Consider the following 7,821-nt stretch of genomic DNA (forward strand, 5'->3'; position numbering starts at 1 on the left):
ACGGCAGCAAATCACACAGCCACGTGTATACCTATGCAACAATCTTGCATGTTCTTCACATGTACCCCAAAACCTAAAATGCAATAAAATAAATTTTTTAAAAAATTAGATATAAAGAATGAATATTTACAATTTTAAAAATCATAATAATTGTATTGGTGCCTTGGAGATTCAGACAAACTTTGTCTGAAATCTCTTTAGACCATTTCCCAGATACAAAGAATGCATTTAGATTGCAACCTGGATTTCACTCCTCACTCAAGGCACTGCCACTTTCAATGATAATCAGCATTCAGAGTGGCCCATGCATATGATTGGTTGTGGAACTAAAGCTTCTTTAGCTTCATGATAAATGTTTCCTCCCCTGAAGTTTTCATATTTTTAATAGTTTTAATAGTTTTTAAGTGTTTCAGCTAACACAAATGTTTATTGGCTTCTTTAGTTGTAATTCTGACTACAACTAAACAGGAAAACAGGAGAAATTCGAAATCTAGCAAGATATTTCTCCATGTCCTTTCTTGGTGTGTTCAGTAAATTAACCAAGAAAATGTTTGCTCTATCTGACATCACAGCTCTGTCATCATTTTTCAGGATATTCTAAGTCAGTGGTTCTCAAATCTGGCTATATATGAAAATCATACGGAGAACTCTTCACAAATATAAATTTTGGTTTCCAATTCTAAATTACTAAGTCAAAATCTCCCAAAGTGAGATTATAAATGTATCTTTGTACTAAGCTCTGCTTGTATTTTTATGTGGTAAGTTCAGCACCAATCTGAGTGAGACTGGCATTTGGAAACAACAGTTCTAAAGAATAAAGATTATAGGTCTGGACACTTGAAGAACAATTAGGCTCAATCAGTGTATTTAATTTTTTATAATACAGAGAGCCATTAGTTCTAAGAAGCTGGATGCCCAGATTCCTAGACTTCGACATTAGGACAGCCAATGTATTCTGAAACCCTAACAAGTTGTGGTAGAGAAAAGAAAAAAAGCACTCTGTACCGGCCTGATTAAAAAAAAAAAGCTTTGGAGCATCACAAATTTTCACCCTGTAAAATTAAAATATACATTAGTGGATATGATTTTCCTATCCACTATATAAATAATGAATGTGAATTAAAACCAAAACTGAGAAAAATTTTAAATGCAAGTATCTTAGTAATTCTATCAATTAAAAAAGCACTATCAATCAGGTTACACAGAAACATGCAGATTTTATCAGGATGAGTACTTTTATGTATTCCTCATGTTGTTAAAATGTATATGCTATTCTCTCCCCAGGAATAAGAAGATTAGTTGAATATACCATTTTCACTTTCACAGATCTCATTTCCTCTGAAGGCAAGTGTCTGATTTCTGAAAAGTGTGCATATGAGTGATGTTCTATGTATAAATTTGTCATTAGCATTCTTTTTTACTTGAGTTCCAATAATACCACTAGAATTTTCAGTTAATTTTTTCTAAGGAGTCTTTGTAATAATGTATTTTAAAAATAACTGCTTTAGTATCTGCTGTGTGGGATGGCAAGATTTTGGAGACTGTCTTCTAAATTAGTTTCAGGAAACAATTTTCTACATACTATTAGTTGCTATGTAAGTAGTGGGAAGAAAGAATACTTAAAAGTGGAATAAAGATCAGAGCAGTCTTTTCATACTGCTTTAAGCTTGAGACTTGAAATTTTACTTTGTATTTTCTTCAAAAGATAAATTAGTTACATTCAGTTTTGTCTTAAAAATAATTACTTGATTGTTTTTAGTAAAAATAGCATATGCTCATTATTTGTAAAATTCAAGCAGCACAGAAAACTATCAAAAAGAGAGAGGCATCTAACCTAAAATTATACTACCCAGAAATTATCATAGGTCTCTATGCACATATGCAGAAAGAACAATGAATGGATGTTTGGATGGAGAGATGGAAAATCATTTTGTATCTCCAATCCCTGGAGTAGTATCTGGCTCATATTAGGTACTCAAAAAAATATATATAGTGAATGAATAAATCAAATTATACTATCTATTTTTTATGGTGCCATACTGCCCAGGTTGGAATTCCAATTCTACCACTTACTGTCTGACCTTGAAAAAGATACTTAACATCTGTGCATCTCAGTTTTCTCATCTGTAAAACAGGGATAATCATAATACAAACCTTCATCACAGACATTCTTAAGTGAAATTGTTGGTTTATTTTTTACTCTATATGTGCAGTGATTAAATATACAGTGGCTACTAAGAAAATGTGGTGCCACTGCCTTGATTCTTGTTAAACTGCCAGCAGTTTTACCCGTCATTGCTTTAGGTACTATTGGTGAAAATGTTAACACAATGAAAATGGCAAATAAAGCAGTTTTTATCACAGACTCCCTGAAACTGCCTGCAGCCCCCAGTTTGAGAATCATTACTTCAAGCCATCTCTTGCCAAAATGGAATTCACTCAGAGCAAGAATTCTCAGGATTTTTTCAAATCGTCTCGTTTCTGGGCAACTGCTTATGGAAGTAGATGAATATTTTGTTTCTGTTTGGTGGCCACCACCACTTTTTTTTTTTTTTTTTTTTTTTTGAGATGAAGTCTCACTCTGTTGCAATGGTGCTATCTCAGGTCACTGCAACCTGTGCCTAGTGGATTCAAGCAATTCTTCTGCCTCAGCCTCCGGAGTAGCTGGGACTACAGGGGCGCGCCAGCTAAACTCTGTATTTTTAGTAGAGACAGGGTTTCACCATGTTGGCCAGGATGGTCTTGACCTCGTGATCTGCCTGCCTCAGCCTCCGAAAGTGCTGGAATTATACACGGGAGCCACCGTGCCCGGCCTGGTGACTGGCACCCTTAGAAGCTTATGCATGAGACTGGACCCTCTCCTTATTTGGTTGCTGCTAGTGAATCTAAATCTGTTTACTTTCTTCATTTTACTGGATGAGAAAGATTCTGTGATTGGACTACCTTCCACCACCTTCATCCATAAATGTGTTTGGGTTTTTGAATTAATTAAAATCATCATATTTTTTTCTTCATTATTTTGTTAGGTTTTCTCTTCCATTGCTTAAGAATTTATATCCATTACAGTTTAGTCAGAGGAGCAAAAATGCTATGGCTATTATGAAATAAGAGATTTAGTTTAGAATCATGGATAAAGCTGGAAAAGGAGAGGACCTGAAGAGAAGTTTGAGAATCAGAGACGAGTTACCACTCAGTCAGTTTGAGAAATCAAGTAAGTCTAGCCAACAAACTAGTACCACAAAGGGGAAATTTGTGGAGTGGTCTATGAAAAGCTGTTGTGTCTGAGTAACCACAGCCTCTGTGGGCCTATAGCCAAGCATCTGGGGTAGATCTGAGGCATTGTTGGTCAACACTACCAGTAGTCAAGAAAAACTAGATGTGGAGCAGAAGGGAGTGATGACAAGCTGGCACCTGTCTGGTACTCCTTCTTCTGCCTGTCTCTGATTCTACCTGTGAAAAGATTTTCAAATGGTTATAGCCATTGCTTTTTCTACTTTCCAAATAGCATGCAACTACCTTTCTTGGCCAACTTTAATCTGGAGAGATACAAGTCAGAGACTTATGGAAAATGTAATTAATTCCCAGCTTAGTTTCACTGACAAGAATAGAAACTACCAAAGTATAACGCCACATTTTATATTTTTAAGGGATAAATATTAAACTTATCAAATTATTTTCTAGATAAGAAGTATCACAAAAATTTCTTATACCCTTATTTTGCACACAAAAAAACTGAGAAGAAAATCCATTGATTTAGACAATGCATGCTATCCATATAGGTTCTATGAAGTTAAATGATTTTTTCACCAGGGTTAAAATTATTAACATTACAGTCATATGGAAGTCATCCTTAATTTTTTATAACCTAAGGACTTCTTCTGGTTTATTCATTTCAGAATCTTATGGTTTGGCAAAAAAAATCAATGTAAAATGAGGTTTCTTGCAAAAATTTGATCATTTTTTATCAGAATGGTTCATCATTTCAATATCAGTGTCATGTGAATAACGCATTAGCCTCACTTCCTTACACGCTGTCGCTGCTCATATGTGGTTCTGGTCATTGTGCCTGGAGAGAGGCAGTGGTGGCTAGTAATGTCTGGGAAACTCCTCTGGAGCGGGGACATTATGGAGCTGCAAGCACCTTGGAGGAGTCTGAGAGCCAGAATAAGAGGCAAAATGTATTTATTGAAAATAATTTGTACCACACTCTTTGCTGAGCACCAAGGAGCTTAAACTAAATAAGTAAAGAAATGGTCCCTGCTCTCAAGGAGCCTATAGAGGAGTTGTAGAGTCTTTCCTCCTCTCACCCCATTGCCCTCCAAAAAGAAAAGGGAAAAGGGAAAAAAAAATCCTGAAACACTCAAGAGGATCACAAGATGCTGAAAAATGCACAGGTAAAATTTTTACCGGAGACATTTGACCTGGAAAAAAGAAATCAGCTGAAGCGGCTAAGGTGGCAGTATTCAAAGGCGGACATTCAACAAAAGAATGAGACTTATTTTGTATATCCTTAGAAAGCAGAATCTACCCCTCTTACCTTATCACTAAGAGCTTTATGAATATTGCAGTTTTGGATAAGGGATTATGGACCTGTACTTCCCTTATAGGGTTGTTATGAAGATTTAAACAAGATAAGCTGAAAACACATTACATAGTGCTGAAAACACATTATATAGTGACAGAGGGAAGTCAAGGCACCATTATGACTCAGATGAAAAATCAGAAATATGAGAAAATAGCATTACAGATGACCTGGATGCTCCCAAGGCCAAAAAACTAAAATGAAAGAAAAGCTAAATGGAGACACTAAAGAAGGATTTAATAGACTTTCAGATAATTCTCTAAATCTCATAAGTCAAGAAGAAAAGATCTACCAAATGGAGATACTGATGAATATGAAAAAAAATCAAAGCGAGTATCATCCTTAGATAGTTCTACTCATAAACCAAGTGATAATAAACTAGAGAAGACCTTAACACATGAACAGAAAGAAGGAGCCTTCTCCAATTTTCCTATTTCTGAAGAGACTATACAGCTTCTGAAAGGTCGAGGCATAACATACCTCTTTCCTTTTCAAGTTAAAACCTTTGTTCCTGTATACAAAGGAAAAGATTTAACAGCTCAAGCATGGACAGAAACAGGAAAGACATTCTTTTTTGCTAGTCCCTTGATTGAAAGACTCCAGAGAAATCAAGAAACAATTTTAAAAAGCCGTTCACCAAAGGTACTTGTTCTGGCTCCAACAAGGGGGCTGGCAAACCAAACAGTCAAAGACTTCAAAGATATAACTAGGAAACTCAGCATGGTGTGTTTTTATGGTGGAACATCGTATCGAAGCCAAATTAATCATATTTAAAATGGTATTGACATCTTGATTGAAACCCCTGGTCATATTAAAGACCATCTGCAGAGTGGTTGATCAGATCTTTCTAAACTGTGCCATGTTGTGCTTGATGAAATGGATCAAATGTTAGATTTAGGTTTTGCTCAGCAAGTTGAAGATATTATTCACGAATCCTATAAAACTGATTCTGAAGACAATCCTCCGACTACTTTTTTCTGCAACTTGCCCAAGTGGGTATACAAAGTTGTAAAAAAGATACATGAAATCCAGATATGAACAGGTTGACCTTGTTGGAAAAATGACCGAAAAGGCTACAACTCCTGTGGCACATTTGGCCATCCAGTGTCACTGGTCTCAGAGGCCAGCACTTCAAGTCTACAGTGGGTCTGAAGGGTGGGTATTATTTTTTTAATATATTTTTTACTGTACTTTAGGTTCTGAGGTACATGTGCAGTTCATGCAGGATTGTTGCATAGGTACATACATGGAAATGTGGTTTGCTGTCTCCAACCCCCCAACACGCATATCTGGCATTTCTCCCCAAGTTATCCCTCCTCAACCTCCCTACCCCCTGCTGTCCCCCCCAGTCCCCCACCAACAGACCCCAGTGTGTGATGCTCTCCTCCCTGTGTCCATGTGTTCTTATGGTTCAACACCCACCTATGAGTGAGAACATGTGATATTTGATTTTCTGTTCTTTTGTCAGTTTGCTGAGAATGATGGTTTCCAGATTCATCCATGTCCCTACAAAGGACGTGAACTCATCGTTTTTTATGGCTGCATAGTATTCCATGGTGTATATGTGCCACATTTTCCTTGTCCAGTCTATCATTGATGGGCATTTGGGTTGGTTCCAGGTCTTTGCTATTGTAAACAGTGCCGCAATGAACATACATATGCATGTGTCTATATAATAGAACCGATTTATAATCCCTTGGATATATACTCAGTAATGGGATTGCTGGGTCAAATGGAATTTCTATTTCTAGGTCCTTGAGAAATTGCCACACTGCCTTCTGCAATGGTTGAACTAATTTACACTCAGGTGGGCTATTATTTTTTGTGAAACCAAGAAGCATGTAACTGAAATGGCCATGAGTCCACACATAAAACAGAATGCCCAGTGTTTACATGGGGACATTGCAGTCACAAAGAGAAATTACACTAAAAGGCTTCAGAGAAGGTAGTTTTAAAGTCTTCGTGGCAACCAGTGTGACTGCCTGTGGTTTAGACATTCATGAAGTTGACCTGGTGATTCAACGTTCTCCTCCTCAGGATATTGAGTCCTATATCCATTGCTCTGGATAAACAGGTAGAGCTGGATGGACAGTGATTTATATATGTTTTATCAATGAAAAGAAGCAGGTCAACTAAGACATGTGGAACAAAAAGCAATAATTGCTTTTAAACATGTAAGTGTTCTTTCTACAATGGATTTAGTTAAATCTAAAAGCATGGATGCCATCAGGTCTCTGGCTTCCATTTCTTATGCTGCTGATTTTTTCCAATCATCAGCTCAGAGACTGATAGAAGAGAAAGGGGCAGTGGATGCACTGGCTGCAGCTTTAGCCCACATTTCTGATGCATCAAGCTTTGAACCATGATCTTTGATCACCTCTCATAAGGGGTTTGTGACCATGACTCTGCAAAGCCTAGAGGAAATACAGAATGTCAGCTGTGCTTGGAAAGAACTTAATAGAAAGCTGAGTAGTAATACAGTGTCTCAGATTACCAGAATGTGCCTCCTGAAAGGAAATACGGGTGTTTGCTCCGATGTTCCTACAACTGAGTCAGAAAGGTTATAGAAAGAGCGGCAGAATTCTGACTGGATACAGGTATTCTCAGTGCCAGCCAAATTATCTGAAATTGAAGAATATTATGATGGTAACACATCTTCTAATTCCAGACAGAGGAGTGGCCAGTTGGCAGGTCAGGCTAGTCAGGTGGTCGATCTGGCGGCCAGTCAGGTAGACAGAGTCGATGGGGAGTCACTCAGGAAGTCGACAAGATGGTAGAAGACAAAGTGGGAATAGAAATCAACCAAGAAGTGGGGACCACATATGGAGTTTTGACTGAATATTTGACAGTTAATGTGCCAGTGTGAGCTTGCCTGTTTCTGCCTAATCATGTTTAGTACATTATCCACCGAAATTTAGGTCATCATAGTTCAGGTATATGTCTGCTAAGCAGCAAAGAAGTTGGCTGTATTTTTTTAAGCCGGGCATGATGGCTCAAGCCTGTAATCAAGAGATCAAGACCATCCTGGCCAACATCGTGAAACCCCGTCTCTACTACAAATACAAAAATTAGCTGGGCGTGGTGGTGTGTGCCTGTAGTCCCAGCTACTCGGGAGGCTGAGGCAGGAGAATTGCTTGAACCTGGGAGGTGGAGGTTGCAGTGAGCCAAGAGTGTGCCACGACACTCCAGCACAGCGCCTGGCGACAGAGTGAGACTCTGTATCAAAAAAAAAAAAAAAA

General features: G+C 37.8%; 1 protein-coding gene, 1 long non-coding RNA gene and 1 pseudogene across 2 annotated transcripts in view; 2 read left to right on the plus strand and 1 right to left on the minus strand.

Moving 5' to 3' along the window:
• The window catches only part of GPR149 (G protein-coupled receptor 149), a 90,883-nt gene that overhangs the window by 62,112 nt on the left and 20,950 nt on the right, over positions 1-7,821 (plus strand). The window lies entirely within an intron of this gene.
• LOC116539736 overlaps positions 1-7,821 on the minus strand; it is a 92,927-nt gene that overhangs the window by 53,045 nt on the left and 32,061 nt on the right. The window lies entirely within an intron of this gene.
• On the plus strand, positions 4,093-7,450 carry LOC116539730 (annotated as a pseudogene).

Source organism: Sapajus apella, unplaced genomic scaffold (assembly GCF_009761245.1).
Source record: "Sapajus apella isolate SASKATOON/1434 unplaced genomic scaffold, GSC_monkey_1.0 scaffold4, whole genome shotgun sequence".
Classification (NCBI taxonomy): Eukaryota; Metazoa; Chordata; class Mammalia; order Primates; family Cebidae; genus Sapajus; species Sapajus apella.